This window comes from Phocoena sinus, chromosome 11, assembly GCF_008692025.1.
Source record: "Phocoena sinus isolate mPhoSin1 chromosome 11, mPhoSin1.pri, whole genome shotgun sequence".
Lineage (NCBI taxonomy): Eukaryota > Metazoa > Chordata > Mammalia > Artiodactyla > Phocoenidae > Phocoena > Phocoena sinus.
Window position 1 is genome coordinate 48,958,017 of NC_045773.1, and position 11,886 is coordinate 48,969,902.

At 41.7% G+C, this 11,886-nt stretch overlaps 1 long non-coding RNA gene across 1 annotated transcript; it reads left to right on the plus strand.

Moving 5' to 3' along the window:
• Positions 1 to 48: 48 nt before the first annotated feature.
• On the plus strand, positions 49 to 5,177 carry LOC116761560. Its single transcript, XR_004352050.1, has 2 exons — positions 49 to 746; positions 4,890 to 5,177. It is a non-coding gene; the product is annotated as an uncharacterized LOC116761560 (long non-coding RNA).
• Positions 5,178 to 11,886: the final 6,709 nt, after the last annotated feature.

The following is an 11,886-nucleotide window of genomic DNA, read 5'->3' on the forward strand; positions in this document are numbered from 1 at the left end:
CACCCGGAAGCAGTTGTGGTCGCGGTGGCGCGCGCTGCGGGACGGGCTTGTCCCCCAGCCGCCGGCTGCGCACCGCCTGTGAGGAAGAGGTTTGGGACCGCGGGTAAGGTGGAGGCCCAGGCGGCCTCCCGAGGTGGATCCTCCGGGCCCGCGGGGCCCACCCAACCCCTCCGACCCAGGACCGGGTCCGGGAATGTGAATTGATGCGCGTGCTCGTTCGAGGCAGCCCCTGCCCTGGTCACCTCCAAACTGTCCGGCCTAGTGGGCTTGGGTGAGTGGGCCCGGGTGTCAGTTCTAACGGTAGGAACGAAGGTGGGTGGGTGTGGTCGAAATGCTGAAAGCCTTATTTCCAAAATGAATGATTTTGAAATGATTTCCGTAGAAGAATGCTGGGGGCGAGGGGGGAAGAATATAGAGTCCGTTAAATATCTGATGGACACGGACCTGTCCTTCATTCCGGAAGTATCTCTCGAGATCCACCAGGTTCAAGGCCCTGGAGAAAGACCGGGTCCTGCGCTTTGGGAAGCTCATCTTCTAGTAGGGTAGACGGATTTAAGCAAACAAGGCAATGACAGATTGCGATGCGGCTCCGCAGGAAATACACAAAGGTGATGAGAGATTTTGTGGGCGAGACCTCTGGCAGGATGGGATGGTTGGAGAAGACCTCTAGAGGGAAGTGGTAGTTGAGCAGCCTCCTGGGAAGAAGGCACGAAATACACTTCGACACCAGTTTACATCCAGGGACGGTAGGTTCCAGAACCCCCTGAATAAGCCCACAATTCCATGTTAAGAACCTGGCTCTAATGCCTTCCAAGGGCTGTTTCTCTGCTGCCCACCCCTGCGATTTCAGAAGGCTTGCTCTCCCTTTAGAGTTCATGACGGCTGGAGTATGGCACTGCGAGGGAGGCATGAATTAGGGAACTTTGGTCTCTAGGCAGTAAGACATCAACAGGTGGCTTCACCACAGGAGAATTATCATACCATCAGCCTTGAAAGACAAAATCTCTAACCTCGCACTTTCTCTTTCCATGTCACTATTTTTCTCAGACCTGTGAGCAAACACTGAAACTATGGTTTTCACCTGAGATCAATAGGGGCTTAATATTCCCAAAAGATCATACTATGTTATGATCTGAATAAAAGGATTAATGACATATTTTTGCTAAATCAGTTAAAGATAAAATAAAAAGCGGACTTTCAAGAGAACCTATTCAGGCACCTGAATAATACCAATAAATCCAATAATGTTTATTAAATATTTAAGTTTATATAACTGCATAATTAATGGAAAGATTGGGTAATATTAGGATTAGATGCTCTTGCTTTTTAAAATTTTACTCTTTAGCCACTTGTTTTGGCTCATAGCAAACTAACAAAGAAAGGTTTTGCCATATCTTCTGGGAAAACTGGGAGGAAGCTCACACTTATTGACTACCTACTATTTGCACAGCATTGTACTAAGCTATTAAATATATTATCCCTTTCAGTGCTAGGACCAGCCTTGAGATATGGGGATTATTATACCCATTTTAGTAACAAAGACATTGAGATTCAGAGCAATTATGACTTGCCTAAGGTAACAAAACTAGTAGCTGAGAGTCAGAATTTGAAACTCTAGTCTTTCTGGCCCTAATTCCCCTTTTACTTTATGCTATATTGCTGTACTTTAATATTTAAAAAGGAAATATAAATGAAGTGTACGGCCAAGCAAATTTCTATATTGCTCTTATAATTTTATTATGCGAGTATACTTTAAGGTAGAGTGGTATGAGGCAATTTTGGAACTTCTCTGTATTTTTACTTCTCCCACTATAGGATATTTGCCATCTGTTGCCAAAAAAACTATTCCACTTGTTTTAAAGTTCACAATGGGGACTTCCCTGGTGGTCCAGTGGCTAAGACTCCGCACTCCCAATGCAGGGAGCCTGGGTTCGATCCCTGGTCAGGGATCTAGATCCCACATGCAGCAACTAAAGATCCTGCATGCCGCAACTAAGACCTGGCGCGTCCAAATAAATAAATATTAAAAAGAAGTTCATGGGCTTCCCTGGTGGCACAGTGGTTGAGAGTCCGCCTGCCGATGCAGGGGACACGGGTTCATGCCCCGGTCTGGGAGGATCCCACATGCCGCGGAGCAGCTAGGCCTGTGAGCCATGGCCACTGAGCCTGCAAGTCCAGAGCCTGTGCTCCGCAATGGGAGAGGCCACACAGTGAGAGGTCCGCGTACCGGAAAAAAAAAAAAAAAAAAAAAGTTCATGATGGCATGTGTCTTTTAAAGGCTCCTAAGAATGTTATAAAGTATGACACTTTTTGTCATTGCAAGGGGATCCTGACTAAATGCATCACTCTGAACTGTTTCACAACAGTCTTTCTCTGCACATTCTCTCTGCCAAAAATATGTGTTCCCAAACCTTTATGGAATAATTCTGACACGTGAATGCCCCCAGGTCTGTGTGGGCTGTCCGCTCTAGGGACATATTAATAGATTAAGGGAAATTTTGAAAGTGTTTATATGGTTTTGAGCAATGAGGTGGTAGGATCTGTACATTTTTGTTCATTTCATATCAGATCCTTCACATTTTTCTTTGATGATGTCAAGAAATACAAATTTTCCTTTCTCAAGAGCAAACACTCATTTCTGTGGCTTTCACAAAATTGACTTTTGCAAACACAATACTATGTTTCACTCTACACACATCTCTGGAAAACATTAGTTCAAACATTAAAAGTAGGATGCTACTTTTCAGAGCCCAGTATTTTTATTAGTAAAGTGTATATGTAGCATACTTTGAAAGAATTTTTAAAATTTTGGTTAACTCCTTGCAAACCTATGGAAACCTAGCAAAGCAACAGTCTGTGACTGCTGACTATGTATATTTGCTTTAAGCTCTCTTTCCAAACATTCTTATCTAGATTTCCTATTTTTTTCTTGCTTTCCTATTTTTGGGGGTGGGGGAGGGGAATAACTATAGACTCACAAGAAGTTACAAAAATAGTACAGACAAGTCCTGTGTACTCTTTACCCAGTTTCCCCCGTTGGCAGCATCTTACTTAACCTATAATACATTATTGAAACTAAGAAACTGACATCTTGCTATCTTTAGATTTTTAGTTTCTTTTTGTGTTTCATCATATCAGAAAATTACCACTTTGCAACAATTCATTTCTGTTATATCTGGCGCTTCTCCCTTTCCTTAATTAGGAGACGACAATATCAATAAGCTTGCCACAATACTCGTCTGGAATTACAAGTTTACTAAAAAATTCTGTGGGTCGACACACTTAAAAGTGATTTATTTGTAAGATTTTTGTTTTTTCTGCTTATATTGTTCCATGTCTTCCTGCCCTAATAAACCTATAAATTTATACAACCTGCGTATGTGTGTTTTAATACATCCTCTGACCACTGAAATGTTTTCAAAGAGATTGCTATTAAAGTAAAAGAATGCAGGGCTTCCCTGGTGGCGCAGTGGTTGAGAGTCCGCTTGCCAATGCAGGGGACACGGGTTCATGTCCCGGTCCGGGAAGATCCCACATGCCGTGGAGCGGCTGGGCCCGTGAGCCGTGGAGCGGCTGGGCCCGTGAGCCCTGGCCGCTGAGCCTGCGCGTCCGGAGCCTGTGCTTCGCAATGGGAGGGGCCACAGCGGTGAGGGGCCCGCGTACCGCAAAAAAAAAAAAAAAAAAAAAAAAACAAAGAATGCATACGTCCTCATTTGACTGGGAAAAGAAAAAGTTTGTAAACATCTCACTATCCGAATGAAAATGCTGTGGTCTGTTGGTTTGGAAGCCAGATCTCACTTATGGCTAATTCTAGCTCCATATGGATTCTCCTAGCCAGAGCAGCTCATCCTTTACTCCACCAGAGAGCAAACGAAGGAAAGAGAAGTGTAAGTTACTTTCTTCAGACTTAGTGATGAGGAAAGTTTGATGAGAAGGGAGAATTTGGAAATTCGTGTAGCTATCAGTTATGTATAAATGCCTAATCACAGATAATCAAGTGATGGCTCTTCTGCATTGTATATACATTGTAAATGAGTAATCAAACATTCTTCATATTACAGCTCATTTAGCAAACTTACTCATCTACTGTATACCAGGCCCCCAGTTAGGCACTAGTAACACAGGAACACAACAGGATATATATATATATATTTTTTGCGGCACGCGGGCCTCTCACTGTTGTGGCCTTTCCCGTTGCGGAGCACAGGCTCCGGACGTGCAGGCTCAGCGGCCATGGCTCACGGGCCCAGCCGCTCCGTGGCATGTGAGATCTTCCCGGACCGGGGCACGAACCCGCGTCCCCTGCATCGTCAGGCGGACTCTCAACCACCGTGCCACCAGGGAAGCCCAACAGGATTTTTTTTTTTTCTCTGTACGCCGGCCTCTCACCGCTGCAGCCCCTCCCGCCGCGGAGCACAGGCTCCGGACGCGCAGGCCCAGCGTCCACGGCCCACGGGCCCAGCCACCCCGCGGCATGCGGGACCCCCCCCGGGCCGGGGCACGAACCCGCGTCCCCTGCATCGGCAGGCGGACCCCCAACCACTGCACCATCAGGGAAGCCCAACAGGATCTATTTTTTAAGTGAGTATTAAGCTCTTACTATGTGTCAAGATACTTCCTGGATGCTAGGGATTCAAGGAGAAGTTAAAAAGCTGTGTTTCCTTCTCTCAGGAAACTTACTGTCTGGTAAGGGAGATAAATGATCACACAAAATTAACTTTATAATCCTAATAGGTATTACTAAGGGTAGGTATGTGGTGCATGAGGGTGAGGTAGGAGAGACTGGCCCCAGGCTGAGAAGCTGTAACTGGTCTCCTGCTGATGCTTTGAGATGGGAAACCAGCAGAAGCATTGGGCCCTGACTGGGTGCATTCTTGTGGATTTCCCAGGCCAGCACTTGTGCAGAAGAGGCCCTCAGGCTAGGGGAAGGACAAAAGGAGGGAGAAGATGCCAGCTGGAGTCCATCTTGGCTGAGAGATGCATGCCTACACCAGGACAAGCTATGGAGATGACTGGCCAGAGACAAACTGGAAAACTGCCCCTAATAAGCAATCTAAGCTGCCCCTGTTGGGGTCAACTCACTCTGAGCTCACTGTGTGTTCCACACATATATTTTTTTTCACACATACTTTGTTCCTTCCACACGTACTTTGTTTCTAATAAATGCTTTTATCTTTTTCACTTGGCTGAATTATTTCTTCAAAGAAAACACAAAGGTCCTTCTTCCAGCTTTTGACCACAGGAATCAAGGGCATCAAAGTGGAACTCAACCTAATCAGAAGTATCAGAAATGACTTCTCCTAGCAAGAGATGCTCTGAGCCAAGATTTAAAACTGCTTCAGAGTGAACTCAGTGCAGAAGTTGGGGAAGAGAAAGGAAGAACATAAAGACCTCAGGATGGGACAAGCAGTCTCAGGGCCTATAAAGAAATGAGGGAGATAATGTGAGATGAGTCTAGAGAACCAAAGGCCCACCATGCAGGGCCTTACAGGCTTCCTAAGGATTCTTATCTTTGTTTTGAAAGCAATGCAAATGAATTGAAGAGGTTTTAGTAGGAATGACATGATCAGACTTTGTGGTTTTAAATGATCAGTCTAGCTTCAGTGTAAAGAATTCATTCTTTAAATAAGTGTGACCTGGGTGTGCACTATAGGCCAAGCACTGGTCTGCACACTGAGTACACGGTGGTGGACAAAATGCACAGACTCCCTGTCTTTGAGGATCTTACAGACAATACATAAATAGTACATAAGATGGTGAGAAGTGCTATCAATATTGGAACCCAGGTAAGAATAAGAGGGTAGGGTGCTGTTACTATTTTATTAGTTTGAACTATATGAAAGTACTGATCTTTTTATATCTTTTTTCTTTTTAACCTCAGGATGATATTAAGTTTATGTGGTACAGCCTGGTAGGATGACATTAGTGTTATACTGTTCAACCTAATATTTGGAAGAGTCAGAGAAGACCTAATGAGGTGATGCAAAGAAAGAGGCAAGCTGTGCAAATTTGTGGTGGGGAGAGCATCCCAAACTAAGGGAAAGCAAGCGCAAAGGCCCTAAAGCAAGAATGTACTTACCATGTTTGAGGAGCAAAGAGGAGGCCAGTGTGGCTGAAGAATAATGGACCAGAGGGAGGAATGGTAGTAGGGACCAGAGCGTGCTGGGTCTTGTAGACCACGGTAAGAAATTGGCTTTTCCTCTTTGAATGATGTAAGCTGTTGAGGAGTTTTGAGCAGAAGAGCTACACAATCTGTCATCTTGAAAAGGACTGCTCTGTTACTGGTATACAGAGGGATCACTGTAAAATCTTTCAACTTTGCTGTATCTTTTAAATTTTTCCTAACAAAATGAGAAAACTTTCCGCTGCTGGATTGTAAACAGACTTTAGGGGGGGAAGGATGAGATCAGGAAGACCAGTATTGCAATAATTCAGATAGTAGTGAAGATAGTAAGAAGTGGTTAGATTCCAAATATATTTTGAAGATAGAGCCAGTAAGCTTTGCTTATAGAATGGCTGCCAGAGGTGAGAAAAAAGATAACACTTAAGGTTTAGACCTGAGCCACTGGAAGGATGGGGTTGTCATCTACTGAAATCTGAAAGGCAGTCTATTCAAACAGGTTTGGAGGAAAAGACTTTTTGGACAAGGTGAGTTTGTGATGGCTGTCTTAGATGCCATCTAAGTGGAGACATCAAATAGGCAATTGAATATACAAATCTAATTCACAGGAAACATCCAGGTAGGAAATACAAATGTATGAATCCACCTAAAGACTAAGATATAAAGATCAGTGCCTTGAGAATTAAATAGAAATACCCAGTTTAGCCTAAAGCCTGTCATGCTTTTTGCTCTAGGCTAGTTTTTTTGTTGTTTTTGTTTGTCTTTTTTTTGCGGTACGCGGGCCTCTCACTGCTGTGGCCTCTCCCGTTGCGGAGCACAGGCTCCAGACGCGCAGGCCCAGCAGCCATGGCTCACGGGCCCAGCCACTCCGCGGCATGTGGGATCTTCCCGGACCGGGGCACGACCCTGTGTCCCCTGCATCGTCAGGCGGACTCTCAACCACTGCACCACCAGGGAAGCCCTCTAGGCTAGTTTTGTTTGTAGTTACCAGTTACTTTATATTACCATTCAGAATATTTATATGCATCACTATCTGCTATTCACTTGCATTCTAAAGGGTTTTGTGTTTTAATGTTGGTCTTATCTAAACAGATTATACATTTCTTGAGAAAAGATCTATTTTCTCTTACACACTTCACAATGCCATATCACAAAGACATTTTACAATGCTCATATAATAAATTATTGGAATGTAGAGTCTGTTATCATAAAGCATCAATTTTCTTACAAATATTTAATTTGGACACTTGTAGCTTCGTAAGTTTACACTTACGAAAATAAGGGTAGACTTAGAATTTTCAGTCTTTTGCCCCTCACGCGCATATCACTTTGGATGAATAAGAGAGCGCCCTCTTGGGGAAAAAAAAAAAAGGCTCAGCCCTCCTCCATATTAGCTTTATACTCAAACTTCATGTGATAGCAAGACAGTTCCCAACAACTTCAAAGTGTACCTCCACCCCAGTCCAAGTTCAGCAAGAAAGAGATCCTTCCCAGTAGTTCTGGATTCACTAATTGAACCAACCTGGTTAACTGCCCATCCCTTAACAAATTACTGAGCTAGGAAAAGTCTGTGCTGTGATTGGCCAAATATGAGTCATATGCTTCACCTCTGGTTCACCCAAAGAGCATGGACTATAGAAGAGGAGTGGTTCCCTGGGAAAAAAAATGGGTCACTGTCACCAAAATAAGGAACTGGATAGTGATGTCAAAAAACAATGCATTCTACACCTGGTAACTCAAAAGGCCTAAACATTGTTCCTTCCTTACGCTTTTAAAAGAAGTTAGTAATGCCATGCACTCATGTTGAATCTTTTCCGATTCTGTATGCAATACTTTATTTCCCCATGAATCATTAGGCTGTCATATATTCACTTGTTATTGCTGAGTGGACCTCACAAAAAGTAAATGCATGAACCTCAAAGTTAACCAGCTGGAAGGGTCAATATTTCAGCACAACACTTTCCAGGATACTCCTACCTAGGTATTGCAGGTAGTTTCTTGTCCTACAATTATTTCCTATTGTCAGTCTGCCTGAAACATATTTTTTTGCCCTCAACAGCCTGCAGGCAGGGTGGCTGCTAGCTAAGGTGCCTGGAAAACCACTGCAGAAGCAAGTGACAATGAATCAGCCTAAATTCATCTTCTAGAAGGACATTTACATAGTGTAGACTCTTGAAAGCAAAATGTATCTACAGATATGTCTTTTCAGCTTCTTTTCAGGTGCACCGTTTCCATTCCTTTCTATACTAACAGGTTACTTTCCCCACAAGATATCTGACCTAATTTATGTGGCATTTTTAACATTTAAAATTTTGCTGCAGTAAATGGATAACTTTGCTATAAAGAGAATGTTGACTCTATCTATTCGTCTGGAATTTGGGGTGGCTCCTCTACTTTGCTGCTTCCCTGGACACCAAACATAACATTCTCTGTCCTAGGACCTGCTTCAAGTTGGTCATAAGACTGGCCGAAAATCAAACCAAATCTAAATGAATGGTTGTTGAAGTTAATCTCACATCCTGGAGCTGTGTGTGCCACGGAATAGCCTGCTTTTATTAACAAGCACAATTCTGATCAGAATCACTGCTCTGTGGTCCTGTTCATCAGAATTTCATGTTTAGAAATTGGATTTGGGTCTGGTTACTTTTAAATTTATTTTATTTATTTTTGACTGCACTGGGTCTTCGTTCTGTGCGCAGGCTTTCTCTGGTTGTGGTGAGCGAGGGCTACTCTGTGTTGTGGTGCGCGGGCTTCTCATTGCAGTGACTTCTCTTGTTGCGGAGCACGGGCTCTAGATGCATGGGCTTCAGTAGTTGTAGCACATGGGCTCAGTAGTTGTGGCTTGAGGGCTCTAGAGTGCAGGCTTAATACTTGTGGCGCACGGGCTTAGTTGCTCCGCGGCATGTGGGATCTTCCCGGACCAGGGCTTGAACCCGTGTCCCTGCCAAATCCCTGCATTGGCAGACGATTCTTAACCACTGCGCCACCAGGGACGCCCAGGTCTGGTTACTTTTAAATTTTCTATTGCAGGAAAAGGTAACATAGGATAGTGTTAACCATGTATTTAAATGTTAAAAGTAGGTTACTGAACAATATGTTCTGGATGATTCCAGTATTCTTAATATTACACGTAGAGAATTACAGGATGAGATACCCAAATGTTAACCTTAAGAAATGAAATTATCAGTGATTTGACTTGATTGTTTACTTTTCAAAATATTCCCAGATGAAATGTACTACATCTGTCTCAGATAAATTAATTTTTAAAGATTTTTTCTTGATGTGGACCATTTTTAAAGTCTTTATTGAGTTTGTTACAATATTGCTTCTGTTTTATGTTTTTTTTGTTTTTTTGGCCCAGAGGTACATGGGATCTTAGCTCCCTGACCAGGGATCAAACCCGCACCCCCTGCATTGGAAGGTAAAGTCTTAACTACTGGACTGCCAGGGAAGTCCCAGATAAATTAATTTTTAAAGAAAAGAGTTTATAATACCAATACCCCAGAGTCAAAAATATGCAACAGATACAACTGAAAAATAGATCTAATTATGATTCTCACTGCTCAAAACCATTGTAGATTTTTCTCTTGCTTCGCATACATCATTTATTCTTTCATTTAAAACAAAAAAGCATGTCGTGGATGCTTGGGAGTAAATGAACAATACAAGTGCGGCTCCTGCCCTCCTAGAACTAACTAACTAACTAACTGACTGTCTAGTGGAGATATAATGAGTAAGCTGACAGCAAACCCAGTGTGTCATATTCAATAGCAGTTTCATGCACTCCCCACCAAAATACTCAACCCTCCTTTCACAGAATAAATTCTGGCCTTGGCCCATCAGCTGACAAGCATGTTGAACTCTCCCATGGTGCCACTCACTGCTGGTCCATGCTTCAGTCTGAGCCTCATCCCCATTGCTGTCCACATGCTAGTTTTCAATTATTAGAGCAGCGTTCAATTATTTGAGTATTCACACACATAGATAACAAACTTGTGGTTACCAAAGGGAAAGGAGGGATAAATTAGGAGGCTGGGATTAACATATACACACTACTTTGTATAAAATCGATAACCAACAAGGACCTAGTGTATAGCACAGGGAACTCTACTCAATATTTTGTATTAACCTATAAGGGAAAAGAATCTGAAAAAGAATATATATATATAACTGAATCACTGTGCTGAAACTAATACAACATAGTAAATCAACTATACTTCAATTAAAAAAAAAGAAAAAATTATTCGAGTATTTACTTGCTCTTATTTTATAAAAATGAAAGTACAAATATTAGTTATAGGAAATGTAGATCTTGTAAGTGTAGTGTGAATGATGTAAAGATGAAATCCTTAAGTGTGCCAGAAGCAGTGAGTGTCTAGCCTCAACCAGACGATGAGGCATTCATGAAATGAAGGTCTGTAGACAGAGTGAAGGAAAGAAGAAAATCAGAGACCAGGCAGAATCTTGGAAATATTCATTGTTCAATGTCATAGCTAAAAGTTTAGCTATGTTTAGAGATTTCGATCTTACTTTTTAGCTCTGTAGGAAAGGATTCCTCCTAAACCAAGGAAGTTTATTGTTTGATTGTTAGATACATTTGCAGGTGTGCTTTACCATTTGAAAGTTGGGAACTGCCTTTGGTGGTTCACCATTGCCTACAGAACTTTTCTAAATCATTTCTCACATCAGTGATGTTAACATCCACAAGTTTATAGTGATATTAAGAAAAGAAAGAACTTACAAGTTACCTATAAGTTGTTACAGTAAGTTGCTAAATTATACATTAATGGTAATTGGTAAATAAAACATTTATTCTGCCTTTCTTGTACAAATTGTATTTTAGGGTAGCCAAAGAGTTGTTAAGGAAAAGTCCTTTTGTATGAAATATTTCCAACTAATAAATGTAAAAGGAATGATTTAAAAACTCATCATTTCGGAGACTCAAAAAAAAATATCAGATTTAAATGACAATCATCGATGGCTGCTAAACCCATTAAGTGAAAGATTGATGGATAGAGTTATATGGATGGATTGGGCTTATAACACCTGGACCCACTGATCAATTGTAACATCACTAAGAGTTGAACAACCATACATCTACACGTCCTAAGGTGGTGCAATCGAAAATATACTGAATCACCTATGAGGTATTTTTGCCACTCCCCAAAATATTTTGAGTTTGAATCCAATCAAGCCTGTAAATGTAACTATCAATTTATGGAGAGAAGGGAGTATGAACAATATAGGAAAGTGTCAAACAACACCAAGAAGATGCAATCAGTTAACCCCAGAATGTGGAAAGTTCTAGTGGGCAAATGAGAGGATTTCTTCAACAAAGAAATTACCTTAATAAATTAAAAGAGATTTAAGACACCTAACAACCAAATACAGTATGTGGATCTTGATTTGACCAATCAATTATAAACAGACGTTTTTGAGACAATGGGGAAATTTGACCAAAGACTGGATAATAGATGATATTAAGGAATTATTATTAATTTAAAGGTTAATAATCTTGTCAGGGTCATAATGATATTGTGTCACAGCATACAGTGGTTATGTTTTTGAAAACAGTCTTTTGTCTATTATAGACATATAATGAATAATCTAAGGGTGAAATTCTATGATCTCCAGGACTGCCATTAAGATACTCTAGAGGGAAGGGGGGAAATGGCAGGACACATGAAACAAGATTAGGCGAGGGTTGATAGGTGTTAAAGCTGAGTGATGCGCATATGCTGGAGATGGGATATAATACTATATTC